The sequence below is a fragment of the Podarcis tiliguerta genome (genome assembly GCF_965153285.1).
Source record: "Podarcis tiliguerta genome assembly, chromosome: 16".
Taxonomy (NCBI): Eukaryota; Metazoa; Chordata; class Lepidosauria; order Squamata; family Lacertidae; genus Podarcis; species Podarcis tiliguerta.
Window position 1 is genome coordinate 7,059,670 of NC_139549.1, and position 7,152 is coordinate 7,066,821.

Consider the following 7,152-nt stretch of genomic DNA (forward strand, 5'->3'; position numbering starts at 1 on the left):
GGGTTGACACAGAAGAGGTCCTAAGAAAAAGTGTGAGTCTAAGAAGCCACTTTGTAGCCTTAGATCCAATAATAACCTCAGAATTATTGCAGTGTGCTGGAGATTAGACTGGCGCAGACTGCCGCTATCCTTCAAAATCATTAACAACAACCCTGCAGTTGATTTACATATTATAGAAAACAGCTTTCAGGTTCAAAAGACACTGATGTAGTGACTGCAAGGGATTAATTTAAAGTGTCTGGTGATCCTTGAAGATAAGTCTCCAAGACAGCTGTTTTCTCCTGTCCCCACCATGAAACAAGCTATAGAGAAGATGAATCACAGCCATTAGTTTATTAATCAGCTTTAGACAAACTGTGCCTCGGAGGGTTCTGGACAGACTTGAAGGAAATGTGAGGTGCACGTTCTAAGTCTGGGCTGGCTTTCAGCAAACAAAAAACAAACAAACGTTCTGACACTTTCAAAGGCAGGCAAGCGAAATTAAAAGTTGCTTTTGGGAGTGAGGGAGCATCTCAGGAAGACGACTGCTTCTGACTTGTTGGGAAAGAAGCTTGGGAACAGGCAGTTTTTCAAACCAAGGATTGCTGAAATCAGCATTGGTTTGGTGCTCCTCCAATGTTCCCTCACTACAATTAAAAGGAAGCAGAAGGGTGTAACAGCAATGTGTTGCTGCCCTATATTAAAACCAGGTGCTGAGAGACAACGCTCAATTGCTGTAATCAGGGAGGAGGAACAATTATAGCAATTTCAGAGAAGCGCGAGGCATGCGGGAAAATTGGAGCCACATGGGCAGAGGGTGTTTCCTACCCGCGAGGCTCCTGAGGAGATGGTATAAGAGCTCTTCCTCCTCCTCTCTCTTCCAGCCCAATCTGCTGAACCTTGTGAAGAATCAGGTAAGGTCTGTTCAAAGGCAAGATCTCTGTATAGCAAATGAAACACCAATTGTGGGGTGGGAGTTTTTGCATTTGCTTAAAGTGCATGTTTGCTGAGAGGGAAAAACCCACTATGTTGAGCGTGGCTTGCTTGCAGGTAGCAGGGCAAATGTCATGTTAACCTTGAGGGATCAGCTAAGCCTTCGATCCAGCCATAGTCCCACTGCTCATGAGAGCCGGGGGTGGAAGATAAAAGGGGATGCCTCTTTGCTGTGCTAGTTCCCAGGCTGGTACAGGAAAAGAGGCCTGGATCAGGCCCATTGCTATCACGCGACGGCAGCAGGGTCATCTTGAGATCCCTTGCCATCTTACCTCTAACTCTGAAAGCTATGTTTCAGAAGGTTCCATGGGCTCTTGCTGATGGAAATGCCACCAGCCATAGCTTCCACCTGTCTGTCATTTGGGCAGATGTCTTGGGGAAATTCCTTAGTGGTGGGTCTCCTGCATTGATGAAGGCTAGCATAGCAAGGCAAGGCTATGTATAGGGAAACCTAGATGTCATCCAAACAATCCTTCATCACAGCAGGGTGTGTGGTTTTTTTTTGGGGGGGGGTTATATCCAATGTGAGTCTTACTGAGAGAAGTCTCATTGAAGTTAAGGAGGATGACTACCTTAGACTCATTAATTTCAATTGGTCTACTCAGAGTAAAAGTCGCATTGGATGATTACAACCTAGGAGTGGTTTGTGCTGTTATGCCTGGTGTCTGGCTTTCGCACACAACACGTTTTTTGTATTAAAAAAGGAGTTCAAGTGGCTATTTAGATGCAATAAAATGGGTGTGTAGAAACTGGCTGCCCCAATATTCTCTCAGTAGCTAAGTGTTATGGGATATTTATGGTAACATATTTTTAGTTCTCTTTTATGCATGCAAAACTGGGGGTTGCAGGCTTAAAGCAACACGCCAGATTGATGTGGGGGTGGAGGGTGGTGTGGGGGTAGATGAAACAGCCAAGGGATTTTCAAGGTAACAAAAAGAACAAGATGACTGGTGAAGTGGAATATGCATAGTTCAGTGGTAGAACATCTGCTTTGCATGCAGAAGGTCACAGCCTCTATCCCTGGCAATAATAATAATAATAATAATAATAATAATAATAATAATAATAATAAATTTATATCCCACCTATCAGGCTGGGTTTCCCCAGCCATTCTGGACGGCTCCTGACAGAATTAAAAGCACAATAAAACATCAGACATTAAAAACTTCCTTAAACAGGTCTGCCTTCAGATGTCTTCTTCTAAAAATCAGATAGATGTTTACCTTGACATCTACTGGGAGCGCATTCCACAGGGCAGGTGCCACTACTGAGAAGGCCCTCTGCCTGGTTCCCTGTAACCTCACTTCTTGCAGGGAGGGAACCGCCAAAAGGCCCTCGGAGCTGGACCTCAGTGTCCAGGCTGAATGATGGGGGTGGAGACGCACCTTCAGGTATACTGAAGGTATATCTCTGAGTAAGGCTGAGTAAGGTATATCTCTGAGTAAGACTGGGCGAAATTCCTTATCTTAAACCCTTAGAAACTGCTGCCAGGGTTGATAATACTGAGAAAGGTGGCCCAATGGTCTGACTTGGAATAAAGTAGCTACCCATGTTCTGGGGCATTTTTTCAGCCGGAACTCACTGGAACTCAGTTCTGGCAACTCTCAGGTAGACGTCATTGCCATTCAAAGGGAATGAGGGAGGTGTTCATGGTGAGTTCCCGCGCCATTTTTTCTAGAAAAATAGCACTGCTGTATTCCGTTTTTATGAGGGTTCTTCAAATTCCTGTCTGTGACTATATGGAATATGGGGAGGATGTTAGTTTGGTTTCCAATTTATTCCCCACTTCCTGAGACAATACACAAACTGAAATGCAGCCATCCTTTGAAATTTGTTCTCCTCTGAATTTCCAATACAGCTTTCCAACACTGTCCCAATGTGCTCTAAACTTTGTAGATTAGGAAACTGTGTGCATCAAAATACACATATTAGTACAAATAGCATCTTTCAAAAATAAGTATTATTAGGCAAAAATGCAAACGAAAATGTCCATATTAGAAGAAATTTGCATTACAATTCTGATCATTTTTTGTGAGGACATGTATATATGATGCAGAAATATGCAGAATATGAGAAACTCCGAGAATCTGAAATATATAGATTTGTCTATACCTATCTGGGGATTGTGAGTAATAGTCATAGTCATAGTAGTAGTAATGGTAATAGTATTGGTAATAGTAGATGGTAATAGTAGCAGTAACAGTAGTATTGGTAGTGGTAGTAATGGTATTAGTTGTAGCAGTAGTAATAAGAATAAGTAATAGTAGTGGTAAAATAGTAGTAATGATAATAAAAATAGTAAGATGATGAAGATGACAATGAGGATGCAGTTTTTCAGTCAAACTGTTTGTGGTAATGATCAGTTCTCTTCTCCCTGGTGATGGACAAAATTAAGAAGGCCTCTGGTTAAAATTGCCACCCAACTTAAGAACAAATTATTAATTCATTCTCCTTGCTTACAGAAGATCTTACGTCCTTTTTTACAGTATCAGCCATCCAAGTAAATCGGGCCCATTTTAAGACCGGTGCCCCCTGGTTTAACTTAAAATGCAAACAAGCTAGACGACATCTCTGTGCCATTTACAATGAATATAAATCTTCTGGTGCATTAGTATTACCTAGGAGTTACCAACAAGCAAAAACAGCCACCCAACTTTATCTAGAAAGAAGAGAGTGGGGGTTGATTTGCTCATACCCAATGTAAGAATCCTGAAAGTATCTCTTGTGTAGAAGAGACATTGAGGAAAGGCCATAGCTCAGTGGGGTAGAGCAGGGATGTCCAACAGGTCAATGGTGTTTCCTGCTTGGCAGGGGGTTGGACTCGATGGCCCTTGTGGTCTCTTCCAACTCTATGATTCTATGATCTACTGGTCAATCCCCAGGAGGTGTTGGTAGACCAGTCGATCGCAGGCTCCCTTTCCTTTGTGTTGGCAAAAGAGCAACTGGCCCCACCCCCTCAGCCCATCCACCATTCATGCATGATCGCTAGAACGGAAGACGGGGTTTTCGCTGTGAGGCTGATCGCTTCCTTAGCGATCTTTTGGTGAGCAACTTTTCCCCTTTCCCCTTTATCAACATTTTTGAATCTCCTCCCTAAAAGAAGATTGCAGTCTCTTGGGAGTTGGACATCCCTGGAGTAGAGCATCATCTTTGCATGCAGAAGGTCCCAGGTTCAATCCCTAGGACATCTCCAGAGAAAACCCTGTATAGACCCTTGAAAGCCACTGCCAATCAGATACAGGGAACCAGGCAGATGGCCTTCTCAGTAGTGGCGCCCGCCCTGTGGAACGCCCTCCCATCAGATGTCAAGGCGATAAATAACTACCTGACATTTAGAAAACATCTTAAGGCAGCCCTGTTCAGGGAAGTTTTTAATCTGTGATATTTTACTGTATCTTTTGTTTCTATGGAAGCCGCCCAGAGTGGCTGGGGAAACCCAGCAAGATGGGCGGGGTACAAATAATAAATTATTATTATTATTATACTAATGGGAAGCACGCGGGCAGGACCTGGGTGCAACACTCCACACATGCCATTCCCAGAAACTGGTATTCAGAGACATGCTTCCAAAACAGTGTTGGTGAAACATAGCCATCATAGCTAGAGGCCAGTGCTTTAGGTCAGGCCTGTCCAACCGGTCGATCACGATCTACAGGTTGATTGTGGGCTGTCCCTGGTCATTCCTGGTTGAGCTCCAGTGATTGCCCAATCACCCTCAACAACTTAACAACTTTGGTCATCCTCCCCCCAAAAAACTCAACAACTCTGGTCGATCCAATGAGTAGAGCACTGCCAGTTTATTCATAGTGGGAGTAGGTCGCAGTTTCTTGGAAGTTGAACACCCCTGCTTTAGGTTAATTGCTTCATTATTTGTGATATGTGTCTTTCCCCACTTCATTTTAGATTTGCCTCCCACCACATAGCCATGGTTTTCCCTGGGGAGCTTTGTGGCTACAATGTCTCCTGCAGCACAAGCCTCCCCTCAACAACACTCCTATTGCAACCACCAGCTGTTGTGGCTGAAACAACGCTGACGGACCTTGAGATCCTCATCCCGGAGCCCCCGCCTTGTGAAATCCCAGAATGTGGCTTCGATCCATGCCACTTGCCTCCATGGTACTGCCACCTGCCTCCTGAGCCACCCATCATTTTTGCCACCTTCGCCACTTGCCTTCATGAAGCATAAGTGTGGCTTGCCGGCGGCCATCTTGCAATAGGCCCGTTTCAGGCAGGAGGCGCTGCGGACAGGAAGTAGGGGCTGCATTAGGAACAGGAGTCTGGAGCAATGCTCCACACATTGGGGCCACACTTGTTATTGGCGCCTGTCCTTAAAGGTTCAGGATCGGCAGCCATCATCCATTTTGTATATCCATGTAGTAGAAGTTTCAAAACAACAACAATAATAATCACAGGTGCTGTGAATTACAGTTTTAGCCCGAGTCTTTCTTTTTGGAGTGGGGCAATTCAGGTGACTATGTCCAGAGCATTCCAGAAGACGCAGGTTGAGAGGTGGGAGGAGGTGGAGGAAGAGGTGGAAGAGTAGTTAGTAGGCCTAAAATAGCATCAAGGGAACCTTTGGTTCTTCAGACACTGTTGAGCATCATCAATGGTTGGGGATGATTGGAGCTGTACTTCATCCTATTTGCTGGATCCTATGTTCCCATTCCCTGGCCTAAACCATACTTCAAGGGTGGCTGACCAGGGGTCATCCAGATATTGCAAAACTACAACTCCAGTCAACCCCAGCCAGTATTGCCAGTGGTCAAGGGAAACTGTAGTTCATCAGCCTCTCAAGGGCCACAGGTTCCCATACCTGTCATAAGTCTGCCCGCAGTTAAAGCTTTCTTTGTTGGCCATCAGATTGCTTCCTAAACTGCTGGTACCAGAGGCACATTTCCCCTTCCCATTTAAATATCAGTCTTACATCATCCAGGTATTTCCTTTCCGAGTGTGAGTAAAGGGGAGAACTATATGTCATTGGAGTTGCCCACCCAAATGTAATGGCAATGCCTCTTTGGAGGGTATTGTTGAGCCTGTGTCATTAGGCACACCTAATGCAGATTTGTACATTCCTTGAGCCAGATACCTTTCTTCTTATGCTATGTAGAGTGCTGTGTACATAGAAGGTGAAATAAATAATATTATGAAACAAAAGCATCTGGTTCATCAAAGGTATGTTGGAAGCAGAGAACACCAGCAGAGAGTACCATGAAGAACATTAGCAGGCATACACTTCGCAGTAATTCACTGCAATCCTAAACCTGCATACTCAGAAGTAAGATGCACTAAGCGTGCACACACCGGTTTCTTTTGTGGGCCACAAAGTTACGAAACACTGTTTGGATATTAATACAGTAAATGTCAACATTTTAGCGAAGGAGACAAGATGGAGGAGGACCAGGTGGGGAGGACCAACCATAACTTATGTCATGCAAAGATACTTGCAAAGTCCATCTGATGACATCATTAAAGGCATTTGAAAATGTTCTTTGGCTTTGTTACTTAGACAATAGAATGCATTGTACAAAAATATATGTAGTACTTACTCCACCTAATTAGATTCCACCCTATGATTTAGAACGTGGATGGGGAACCTGATGTTGTTGGACTCTAATTCCCATCAGTCCCGGCCAGTATGGCCAATGGTCAGGGATGATGGGATATGTAATCCAGCAATATCCAGAGGGCCGTAAATTCCCCACACCTGTCCTAGTCCAATAATGTCCCAACCAATCAGGGATCATACATTAAAAGCACTCACAGAGGGCTGGGGAGCCCATGTCTATTCAGATGTTGTTGGATTCCCAGCTACCACCAGACCCAGTGGTCAGCAGAGCCAATGGTCAAAAGTTGTAGCTTGGTAACATCTGGAGGACCACAGATTCCCCATTCCTGGGGTAGATAATACTTACCTAGATAGACAAATGGGCTAATTCTAGATAAGTAAGTGGGCATGTTTCTCTGTGCACGTTGCAGACTCCAATTCCCATTATCCCCAGCCAACATGGCCCAGTGGTGGATGTTGTCCATTGGGATTGGTTGGGTGGTAATCAGGGAACACCAACGACAGACAAAGCCAACTTATTCTAATTTTGTCTCTTTCCTTCTCCCTGATGGGTTCTATAAGGGCAACATTGAGACCAAGGAGGAGGTGGAGGAAGCTAACAGTCTGGATTATCT

The 7,152-nt window shown here is 44.5% G+C and overlaps 1 long non-coding RNA gene across 1 annotated transcript; it reads left to right on the forward strand.

Moving 5' to 3' along the window:
* Positions 1-405: 405 nt before the first annotated feature.
* On the forward strand, positions 406-6,126 carry LOC310666237. Its single transcript, XR_014505793.1, has 2 exons — positions 406-893; positions 4,876-6,126. It is a non-coding gene; the product is annotated as an uncharacterized lncRNA (long non-coding RNA).
* Positions 6,127-7,152: the final 1,026 nt, after the last annotated feature.